The sequence below is a fragment of the Triticum aestivum genome, chromosome 2B, assembly GCF_018294505.1.
Source record: "Triticum aestivum cultivar Chinese Spring chromosome 2B, IWGSC CS RefSeq v2.1, whole genome shotgun sequence".
Lineage (NCBI taxonomy): Eukaryota > Viridiplantae > Streptophyta > Magnoliopsida > Poales > Poaceae > Triticum > Triticum aestivum.
In genome coordinates, this window is record NC_057798.1 from 146,309,109 (window position 1) to 146,321,568 (window position 12,460).

Here is a 12,460-nt window from a genome sequence, read left to right on the forward strand (position 1 = left end):
TGTCGTCTGCCAAGTGAACAAGAATTATCAGAGTGCGTTGATGGAAGCTTACGTTGATGAAGTGAGAAAGCTAGAAGAGCACTTTGACGGCCTGCAGATGGAACATGTTCCAAGAGCTCAGAATGACATTGCCGACAGCCTGTCAAAGTGCGCCGCACTTAAGTTACCTGTGGAACCAGGGATCTTTGTGCTCAAGCTGACTCAACCGTCTGTAACACCATCAACTGGACAGAGCAAGAAGAGGAAGTTGATTTCTGGTGACTATTTTCCGGCAAAGCTCCCCGAAGCTGCCGCCAAGAAGGTCCCCAAGATCAACACCAAGAGTGCTGAGGAGCAGCCTGCTCCGGCGAGCCCTAGGGTTTGTTCCATTGAAGCAGATGCTCCCGACAAGTTTTGCTCCGGCAAGCTTGCCGGGGAACGTCAAGCTTCGGCTGAACCGCAGGTTCTCACCGTAGAAGCGGATGTTCCCGCAGCAGCAGATGTGCCTTTAGTCCTTGTTGTCGAGCCGCAAGCTCCAGCATGGGCACAGCAGATTGTCCTTTTCCTCCAGACAGGAGAACTTTCCGAAGAGCAAGAAGAAGCGGAAAGAGTAGCCCGGCAGTCAAGTATGTACCAGTTTGTTGACAACACACTGTACAGAAGAAGACTCAACGGTGTGAAATTGAAGTGTATTCACCGGGAAGACGGACAAAAGCTGTTGGCAGAGATACATGGAGGCATATGTGGTCACCACATTGGCGCAAGAGCACTTGCCGGCAAAGCATTCCGGCAAGGTTTCTTTTGGCCGACAGCCCTCCAGGATGCAACTGCACAAGTTACTAAGTGTGAAGCGTGCCAGTTCCATTCCAACCAGATACACCAGCCAGCTCAAGCTCTCCAGACGATCCCTTTATCCTGGCCATTTTCGGTTTGGGGGCTCGACATCCTCGGCCCCTTTCCCCGAGCTGTCGGGGGCTTTGAGTACTTGTACGTTGCAATCGACAAGTTCACAAAGTGGCCGGAAGTGGAACCAGTGAGGAAGGTGACGGCACAGTCAGCAGTCAAGTTCTTCAGGTCGATTGTTTGCCGTTTCGGGATCCCTAACAGGATCATCACCGACAACGGCACACAATTCACGAGTCGCACCTTCATGCAATACATCCAAGATCTTGGCGCCAAGGTCTGCTTCGCTTCTGTTGCTCATCCAAGAAGCAACAGTCAAGCGGAGAGGGCAAATGCTGAAGTGCTGCGCGGGCTCAAGACCAGGACTTTCGATAGGCTGCACAATTGCGGAAAGAACTGGATTGAGGAGCTGCCGGTGGTTCTTTGGTCGATCAGATCGACGCCAAATCGAGCCACTGGCCAGACACCTTTCGCTCTAGTCTATGGAGCAGAGGCAGTTCTCCCCACGGAACTCGTATATGGGTCACCTCGAGTGCTCGCTTATGATGAGCTTGAGCAAGAGCAGCTGCGACAAGATGACGCGCTGCTCCTTGAGGAGGACCGTCTTCAGGCCGCTGTACGAGCTGCTCGATACCAGCAAGCTTTGCGCCGCTACCATAGCCGCAAAGTTAGTGCCAAAAGTCTCAAGGAAGGCGACCTTGTTCTTCGGCGCGTTCAGTCCGCCAAGAATTCCAACAAGTTGACGCCGAAGTGGGAAGGCCCTTACCGGGTGAAACGAGTCACTAGGCCTGGCACTGTCCACCTTGAGACCGAAGATGGCATTCCGGTGAGCAACTCTTGGAACATTGAGCATCTTCGTAAGTTTTACCCGTAGGGCGCGGTTGCCGGAACCTGTTCCGGCAACCACCTTTTGTACAAGTCTTGCCGATGTTGCATGTAATCCTTCGTACAAAGCTGGGCGCAGACCCCGTGCATAAATAAAGCTCATGTGCTCCACACATCTTGTCAATTTCATGCTTTCTATTTTTTGCATGTGTTATGTGACACTTTGTGCAGCGCCTACCCCCGGTAAGCAATAACGAGCCGTAAGGCTCCATATCTTTATTTTCTCTTCTTTCTCTTTCTCAAAGAAAGGAAGGTTCCCTCGCCCACAAGTTTGCCGGGGGGAAAGGAGAAGATAATGGTGTGGACCAGGCGTCGTTCAAGAAAGTTTCGCCTTACCGGGAAGCAAACAACAGAAAAGCTAAGTTGCTAAAGTTTGAGCAATCAGTTTTTAAATTTTTAAGTTATCTTCCTCGAACGACCGTGCTTTGTATGGAAAACCTGTGCGCGGGGGAACCAACTCGTAACTAGTTGCGCCCTTACTTTGTTTCGAGTCCGCTCAACAACTTAAGTGAGCTGCGACTAGTTGCGACAAGGTTTCTTGTCGGTAGCGGCATCGCCAGCAGGCTGCTGACATCCCGCACTCAGCGCTCGCGGCTAAGGTGCCTGCGCCGACAAGTTCCCTAAAAGCGTAGGGCAAAAACATACAAAGAAAGGAATCAAGTAAAGGAAATAACATAGAAATAGCTACCCAAAATAGAGTCATATTACAAGATAGCTTGTCGCAGCTCTAACAGATTGTTCTCATGACGTGACCAGCAGCGACAAGAAAAAGAAAAAACGGGCGGCCTAATCTACGCGATCGCCCTCAACCCTCTTGATCCTGCTCACCTTGTCCACAATGGGTGCGACAAGGGTCTTGAGCGCTTCCAGATCAGCATCTGGCGGCAAGGACCTGAGGACGTTGGTGAGGTTGAGGCCTGGGTTGCGGAAGGCTACCTTCACTAGCACCTTTTGAAGAGCTCCCGCGCAGATCTTGCGCGACTCGTCGGCCAGCTGCTTTGGGATCTTCTCCCGGAGTCGCTGGAGGGCCGTCGCCACGCCTTTGAAGAACAAGCTGAGCTTCGCGCTGGGTTGGAGGTGCTCATCAGAGGAATACCCGAGATCCTCCATCCCCAGCTGCGCCAGCTCCCTGTCGATGGTTGCGGCAACATCCACGAGCCCCTCCGTCCAGTGCTCCACATTCTCTCTAAAGGTGTTCTGGGCGGCAGCAGCACTCGCCAGCAGCGCCTCGTCGGCCGTATCTTCTCCTTCAAGGCCACCTCCTGCTCCCTGGCGCCGTCCAACGTCTGGGTCAAAGTAGCCAGTTTCAACTCAAGATCTGTGTTGGAGTCCTTGGCGGCGCTAAGCTCCTTGCTCCTCTCGGCAAGATGACCCTGCAGCTCGCCATGAGCGGTGGCGTCCTTCTCGTGCTCAAGCTTGAGCGCAGCAAGCTCCTCGCCGCTCGCCCTGAGATCGGCCTCCAGCTGCGCCACCTTCGTCTCCAGCTCCTTCTTGGCGGCATCGGCAGCTGCGGCAGCATCCTTTGCCTCCTTGAGAGCCCCGCCAAATGTTTGCTCGCGCGCGGCAAGCTCCTGCTCGTGGCTGTCAAGGTTGACCTTCCGCTGCGCCAACTCGCCTTCCTGTGCAGATAGCTTCTCGGCAACAAGCCGCTGTTGCTCTTCAGCTTTAGCCTTCTCGAGGAGGAAGGCTTTCCGCTCCACGGCGAGTTGCTCCCGCTCCTCTGCCAGGGACCGGAGAGCTTCCTGGAGAAGACCCAGGAGCTCCTCCGCGCGCTTCTCGATGTCCACTCCTGCCTTCGCGACAAGCACTTCTCGGGATTCCAGCTTGGCCTGTCGGGCGCGGTAGAGCGACAACAGCTTCCGCAGCAGTCGCTCCTCCTCAGGCTCGTCGCTGCTGCTGCTCGGCGCGTCGACCAGCGTCAGCCCAGCGGAGGCGAGCAACTCTTCGTCAAAGATTTCTCCTTCAACCGGCGCCTTGGAGCTTGACGCCCAGGGGAGCTTGATGAAGACGCCATCGCCGGCCTTCAAATAGGCGCCAGGCTGGGGCTCTTCGGAGCCTGACGCTGCGGCAGCGGCGGAGGGATCGGCGGTTGGTGTAGCGCCTGACGCTCCTGCGGCCTCGGGGCCATCAGTGCGATCGCCGGACCCCTCGCCAGCTTCTGCGGCGGCAGCTTTGGCGGCCTCTTCGCCGGCGGGATCATCAGCGTCGGCTTCTTCTTTGGTGGCGGCGGCGTCGTCGGTGTTGCCGCGCGCGTTCTCCTCGTCGGCGACCTCGGTCTCCATCGGCTCCGTGGCAGATGGATCTGAAGATCGGAGGAGGGAGAAAAGTCAAGCAAATATTCAAAAAGAAAATCAGAAGAAGAAGAACCCAAGGGCAGTTTTCAAGCAAGAGGATTACCTGTACTAGGTTTTGCAGTCATGGTCTCCACCACCGGAGGGTCACTAGTGCTGTCCCTTGCCGGAGAACTGTCCCTTGCCGGAGACTTCTCCCTTACCGGAAAATTCTCCCTTGCCGGAGAACGCTCCCTTGCCGGGGAATCCTCCCTTGGCGATGTAGTCGAAGCAGATGGCGCGTCGGGAGCGGCTTCTGGGCACTCCTGCTGAGGCTGCTCTGCTCCTAGACAAACCAATAATCAGATGTCAGCAAAGAAAGAGCACCCATGCGCGCCTAACAGCAGGAAGTAAACCATATACTTACGTTGGGGGCTGCTTTGGAGAATAGTTGCCGGGTCCGGCAAGGAGGTCTCGGACACGTCCCCTACTGTCGTGGTGGGTTCGTCCTCGATGACAATCACCAGGACCTTGGCTCTCTTCGCCGCTCTCTGGGCCAGAGTCCTGAAAAGGAATGGGTTCGGAGTAAAGCAAATCAGATACAAGACAAAACAGCAAGAATTGAAGAACTACAAGTACAGCAAAAGAATCTTACTCTTCTTCTTCCTCGTCGGAGCTGAGCGCGGAGAGGTCGAAGTCCGGCTCGCCTCCGGCGCGACAAGGCAGAGGAGTAGGCTCCCTTAGCCGCTTGGCGGGGGCAGTGGCGGTGGTCTGAGACGGCCCAGCCCCAGTTGCCGCCGCAGCGTGAGAAGCGGTGGACCGGGAGGACCCCACTCCAGTTGCCGCTGCAGCGTGAGGTGCTCCCGCGGCAACAGTGCTTGCCGCGGTGGAGCGCGTTGCACGGTGCTGCGGCTGTTGACACGTATGCCGCCCTGCTACGTCCCTAGCCTTGCGGAGACGTCTTCTTGGTGGAGCTGGGGGCTTCGCTTGCGGCGAGCTGTCTGGAGGTGGAGAAGAGGTGGAGCCAATCCTCAACGAGTCGCTCGTGCCCTCGGCGGGCTCGCTCGACTCGGCTTCAGGCTCGGCAAGCTCTTCCTCACCGGCAAGCTCCTCGCGCTCGACAAGGCTTGCCGCCTCTGCTGCCTCTGCCTCCTCCACGGTGAATCCAAACTCGCCCGCGGCAGCAGCTGCCGCCGCCTCTTCCAACCTAGTGGCGATGCGCTGCATCTCATCGTCGGTGGTGTCGCGGGTGAGGCTCTTCTATTCATCGGAGCGGATCGGCACTTCTACCAAGCCGTCAAAGAACTCCTGCATGACGTCGTCTGCAGGCTCTTGCCAAGTGGGGACAATTCCATGCGAATCGCACAGCGGCATCATTGCACGGATGCGGTCAAGCGAGGACTTGTTGCACAGCGGAACGACCCCCCTCGGCAACCTAAACGCTCCGGGATGTTCAGGATAGTGCTTGAACAGCTCCAGGAGCATCGCGTCCAGTTCAAGGACAGTGAAGTTGAAGTTGAGGCCCGGGCGCAGCCTCATGATATCCGCCGCATTCTGGAACTCCCAGGCGGGTCTCCTCCTCTCCTGCAGGGGGGCGATGCGGCGGCGAAGAAAATATGCGCCAACGGTGCCTACAGTGAGCCCAGCAAGCCTGAGGCGTAGGATCCAGGTGACGGCAATCTTCAGCCTATTGTCTTCTGGGGCCACGTTGCTCCAATCATTGCCGCGCACTACTGGGGCTTGGCGCTGGGCGGTAAACGGCTGCGGGTTCTCCTCGACAATCTAGCACCAGTCTGCTCTCCATTCGTCCCACTTGCTGTGGAGCTCTCCCTCCAGATAAGCTTCCTTCTTGCCAAGTCTCGAGATCCAGGCGATTCCGCCGGATAAAGGCTCTCCTCTCTCGACTCGGGGTATAAAGAAGTGGCGAAAAGGGCTATATTTGGATAGACTCCGACAAAGTTTCCGCAGAGATGGGCGAAAACTGCCATGGTCAGAACGGCATTGGGGGTGAAGTCAAGGAGGCGGAGCCCGTAGGTGTTCATAATGTCGGAGAAAAACTCAGAGAAAGGCAGACAGAGCCCGCAGTAGAAGAACAACGCGAAGAAGGGATATCCGTTCGGAGCCAGTTCTGAAGCGGCAGCTGAGAGTACCTTCGTGCGCGGATGCGCTCACGTCTCCGTCGACCAGAAGAGGTAGTAGTACTCCCTCAGCTCCTTCGCGGCGAGCTGGGGGGGAAGATTGCCCGCTCCTTTCGCAGCACCGCGAGCCGCTGCGCCTCGGCTGACTTCACGCCCTTCCCCTTATCGGCTTTCGGAGCCATGGCGGAGGTGGTGGGGGAGATCGACGGCGTTGGTGGTGCTGGTGGCGATGGGGAGCGGAGCGCTGCTCTCTTTCAGCTTTGGGAAGAAGGAGGGAGCGGCGGAGATTTCTGAGATTAGAGTAGCAACCGGCGAGATGGGCGAACTACCCCTGTTTCCCTTGCTTATAAAGAGGGAGGGGGCGGACGTTCCGTCTTTCTGAATAAAGAAACCACCCACGATCTCTCCCACGACGCCGCATTCGACGCGTGCCGTTCGGGGAGGGCGCGGTGGATACGGAGTAAGATACGGCGTAACCCAGGCCGCGCGTGCCCGTGCCCTGTTTTGGGCCTGGCCCAACAGCGCTTGGCACCGTGTGTGGACCAGGCCCGGGGGCTCCTGTCGGTGTACTAGAGTAGGGACACCCTAGTATCCCGAACTTGTGCACGGGCTGTCGCAGCACCCCGCGGCAAGGCTTCCCAGGTGACCGCCAAGGTCCTCCGTGGTTCCTTTGGAGCCATTCAAGAACAAAGTATTTAAGCCAAGGAGACAAGGCCCCGGCAAGAGGAGCTTGCCGGGAGGGCCAACCAAGGCATCTCAAGGAACTTGCCGCGACGCGCCACGTGTCCCGGCGAGGCTCAGTGAGCGACAAACTTCCGGGCGCGACAAGACAACGACCGCGGCAAGGCGCTTGCCGCGGCAGGCTACCACTCTGTACCCGCGCTCCAGCACATCCACCAACGTGTCGCCATGGGACCTTTCTAGGCGCGCGTGGCAAGAGGTTGTGCAGCCAGGGGTGTGCGGTGGCAAGCGGCGCTGACAAGATTGCCATCGTGGCAAGCGGTGGCGTCCCTGACAGTCCCTGTTTGCACTATTTCGGCGACGCAGACGGGCATTTAATGCCTTCGTCCCCTGCCGTCAGGGTTAGGTATGATACACTATACAAGTAGTTGTACCTACCGCAATTCCTTTTCCATTTTTACCCTTGTCTATGTTGCCACCTGTCGGCGACCCCTTTAGCATATAAAAGGAGGCCCATGCGCAACGTAGAGGGGGTTCGTGTAGTTCGAAGGCAGAAAAACACTCACGCTCGGTCTCATTAGCAGCTAGTGTGTACTGTAGAACTCAGCGCTCCCGAGCAAGAACTCAATACACTCAGACATGCAGCAGTAGGAGTATTATCTCTCCAGAGAGCTCCGAAGCTGGGTAAACTGCTCGTGTGCTTCGCCTTGATCTGCTCTTCGTGCGATCTCCGCCCCCCGCCGAACCGAAAGGGGCTCGGTCCACCGGTCCCATAGGTGTTCGTGGATCAGTTTCCCCGACAATAAGAAAAAATGGCGTCTCTCCGTCGTTGGATTGAGACCCCACCAAGTTCCAAACTAGGTCCATTGGAGTATTCATTCTGGCAGTTCAAGTAAAAGTATTCTCTGAAAAGTAACTAGCTGGGCTCTTCTTCAAGATACACCTCATAGAACACTTGAAAATTGCATATGCTAGACACGGAATTGGGTCCGATGTCTTGAGGATGGAGATCGAAGAAGCACAGAACGTCTCTGAAAAATTTAGAGCCGGGCGGCGAAAACCCCTAGTTCATGTGATGAGTGAAGACAATAACTTCCCCTTCTTTGGGCTCAGGTTTTTCTTCTTTCAGTTTAGGAGCACGGTATGACATGACATCCTTTTTGGGCAGATAGCCGGTTTTCACAAAGTCTTCCAGTGTATTATCCGTGACGATGGAGCGGACCCAGTTACAGGAAGTGGTTGTTTTGGGCAGCATTGTGAAGAAGGAAGCCTAAAAAAGAATAAGTTTGTCGGCTCAAATTTTAAGCCGGAGGAAAGGTATTACAACACATATTCAGAATGGCGGCTTAATAAGGGGCCTAATGGTATATGACTAATTATGTCAGGTTATTTAAGCCGCCATGAGCAGTTTGAGGTTATCTATTAAGCATTGCAATTAAATCCGGTGGTATGAGCCGTCATCACTAGGTGGATCTATCCAAGTGCAATTTTTGCTAAGTATGGCACAAACAGATTTCACATATTGCAAGTATTAAATTAGATCAGCAGCAATTCAGAAAAGTGAAATAATTCAAGACCTAAATAACCAGTACAGGGAGTTCATAAGCTCTAAAGAGATCTCTTGCCAAAGAAAGGGGGTCCACTGGTATTGAAGGCAGTGGCAAAACTACTACCGCATAAGTTCTACACTGTTTTAGATCAAAAGATGCTACGGTGGAGAACCTATGAATAAGCCACGAAGAACATGACGAACAGTCAGAAACCCTAATGCGGATCTGGGGTACAGGGAAACAAGTACTTACCAATGCAGATCGACTGCGGGGGGGTGCCACGGTTCTCTGATTGGTTCAGGGTGATGCAGTGGCCAAGGATGAGGACGACAGTGTGATCTGCGGCGACGGAGCTCGAGCGTCAGAGGGTCGCGAGAGGAAGAAGACAATGTAAAAGGGGAGAATGAGAAGAAGACCGGTCGTGGCTATTTATAAGGAAAGACTGATAAGTGGGCGCAAAAAACGAGGAGGCCGAAACATGGTTATCCAGCAGCCCAGACGCCTCGATTCTCACGATGGTTATTAAGATAAGGATCCGTTGAGATATGTTGGACAAAGTGTAAATTAATGGCAGGTGACGTCATGGTGGGTTATCACAAATCCAGAAGGTGACATCATGGCGGGTGATAACCCACAAGTATTCAACCCAAATTTATTGATTTGACACAAGGGGAGCCAAAGAATATTCTCAAGTATTAGCAGGTGAGTTGTCAATTCAACCACACCTGGATAACTTAATATCTGCAGCAAAGTATTTAGTAGCAAAGTAATATGGAAGTAACAGTAACAGTGGCAAAAGTAACAGTAGCAATTTTGTCGTAATTGTGACAGTGGCAACGGTAAAGTAACTAAACAAAGATCAATATGTGAAAATCTCGTAGGCATTGGATCAGTGATGGATAATTATGTCGGATGTGATTCCTCATGCAATAGTTATAACATAGGGTGACACAGAACTAGCTCCAGTTCATCAATGTAATGTAGGCATGTATTCCGAATATAGTCATACGTGCTTATGGAAAAGAACTTGCATGACATCTTTTGTCCTACCCTCCCGTGGCAGCGGGGTCCTATAGCAAACTAAGGGATATTAAGGCCTCCTTTTAATAGAGTACTGGACCAAAGCATTAACACTTAGTAAATACATGAACTCCTCAAACTACGGTCATCACCGGGAGTGGTCCCGATTATTGTCACTTCGGGGTTGTCGGATCATAACACATAATATGTGACTATAGACTTGCAAGATAGGATCAAGAACTCACATATATTCATGAAAACATAATAGGTTCAGATCTGAAATCATGGCAATCGGGCCCTAGTGACAAGCCTTAAGCATAGCAAAGTCATAGAAACATCAATCTCAGAACATAGTAGATACTAGGTGAGGGAGTCCTGGACTAGGGGGTGTCCGGATAGCCAAACTATCATCATCGGCCGGACTCCAAGACTATGAAGATACAAGATTGAAGACTTTGTCCCGTGTCCGGATGGGACTTTCCTTGGTGTGGAAGGCAAGCTTGGTGATACAGATATGTAGATCTCCTAGCATTGTAACCAACTCTGTGTAACCCTAGCCCTCTCCGGTGTCTATATAAACCGGATGGCTTTAGTCCGTAACACAACAACAATTACAACTATCATACCATAGGCTAGCTTCTAGGGTTTAGCCTCCTTGATCTCGTGGTAGATCTACTCTTGTAATACCCACATCATCAATATCAATCAAATAGGATGTAGGGTTTTACCTCCATCAAGAGGGCCCGAACCTGGGTAAAACATCGTGTCCCTTGTCTCCTGTTACAATCCGCCTAGACGCACAGTTCGGGACCCCCTACCCGAGATCCGCCAGTTTTGACACCGACATTGGTGCTTTCATTAAGAGTTCCTCTGTGTCGTCATCGGTAGGCTCGATGGCTCCTTCGATCATCAACAACGATGCGGTCCAGGGTGAGACTTTTCTCCCCGGACAGATCTTCGTATTCGGCGGCTTTGCACTGCGGGCCAATTCGGTTGGCCATCTGGAGCAGATCAAAAGCTATGCCCCTGGCCGTCAGGTCAGATTTGGAAGTCTTAACTTCACGGCTGACATCCGCGGAGACTCGATCTTCCACGGATTCGAGCCACAGCCGAGCGCGCCGCACTGTCACGATGGGCATGATTTAGCTCTGTTGCCGGACAGTGCCCTGGAGGCCGCACACGAACCCGCTCCGACCCTCGATTCGGAGCCGGCTGCGCAGATCAAGGATGGATGGTTAGACACCGCCTCGGGGGCTCCAACCTCTGCAGCGATAGAGCCGAATACTGACTTTGTCCCTTCTGAAGCTCGTGACTCCAAGGTGCCGGACTCCGAACCTCTCGCGCCTCCTCCAATCAAATCCGATTGGGCGCCGATCATGGAGTTCGCGGCCGCGGACATCTTTCAACACTCACCTTTTGGCGACATTCTGAGTTTGCTAAAATATCTCTCGTTATCAGGAGAGCCCTGGCCGGACTGCGGTCAGGACCGTTGGGAGGAGGACGACGAAGAAATTCAAAGCCCACCCACCACCCACTTTGTAGCCACTGTCGACGATCTAACCGACATGCTAGACTACGACTCCGAAGACATTGACGGTATGGACGACGACGCCGGAGACGACCAAGAACCAGCAGCTACTGGGCACTGGAAAGCCACCTCAACTCATGACATATACATGGTGGACACACCAAAAGGAAGCGTTAACGAGGAACAACGGGACGCGGCGAAGGGCAATTCCCCCGAAAAACAACCAAAACGGCGATGCAAGCGCCGCCCGAAGTCCCGCCTCGATAACAACAGCACCCATAATGACCCGCCGTAGAGAAGGGCAAACCAGTGGACGACGAACATGCAACGATGCAACCATCCGAACAAGATGAATCGGACAATCAACCCATCCTCGGCGAAAACAACAGTCCATACGATCTCATGCCGGACACATCACCGGAGCATAAGAACCTTCCCAAAAGGCTCATCGCCACTGCAAGAAATTTGAAGAAGCAGAAACGGAAGCTCAATACAGTGGAAGACGTACTCAGAATGAGGTGGAGCAAAGTACTCAAAACCGCAGACAAATACGACAATAGTTACCAAGCAAAGAGCTACCCGAAGCGCAAGCTGCTGCCCGAATTCGACGAGGAGGCCGTAGAGCCACCACAATCAAAAAGCAAAGAGGCCGCCTCGCCGGATAGACGACCAGATGACAGGCCAAGAGCGGCAAGCGGCGCCGCACACAAGCCAGCACATGACACACATAAAGATGCTCGCCAAAAGGATGGCCCGGTCAAGTCCATTTACGGGCCAAAAAAGAAGGCCCTAGGAAGCAACACAACACGCCGAGTGCTCGCAGATAACGGCACATCTAAATACAGGGGCGCCGCACACCCACTATGTTTTACCGGTGAGGTGCTGGATCATGAATTTCTAGCGAGATTCAAGCCAGTAAATATAGAGGCATACGACGGAACCACAGACCCTGGAGTCTGGATTGAGGATTACATCCTACACATACATATGGCTAGAGGAGACGATCTCCACGCCATAAAATATTTGCCCCTCAAGCTCAAAGGGCCAGCTCGGCATTGGCTTAAAAGCCTACCAGAAAATACCATTGGAAGTTGGGAAGAGCTCGAGGATGCGTTTAGAGCAAATTTTCAGGGGACTTATGTCCGCCCTCCGGATGCAGACAATTTAAGTCACATAGATCAACAGCCCGGAGAGTCAGCGCGCAAATTCTGGAATAGGTTCCTCACTAAAAAGAACCAAATAGTCGACTGTCCGGACGCCGAAGCCTTAGCAGCTTTTAAACATAATGTCCGAGACGAATGGCTCGCCAGACACCTCGGCCAGGAAAAGCCAACAACAATGGCCGCGCTAACAAGCCTCATGACCCGTTTTTGCGCGGGAGAAGATAGCTGGCTGGCAAGATGCAGCACCAGCGACCCAAGTACATCCGAGGTCAGCGATGGAAATGGGAAATCACGACGCAGAAAAGATCAACGCCAGAATAAAGAAAATGGCCCAAAGAACACG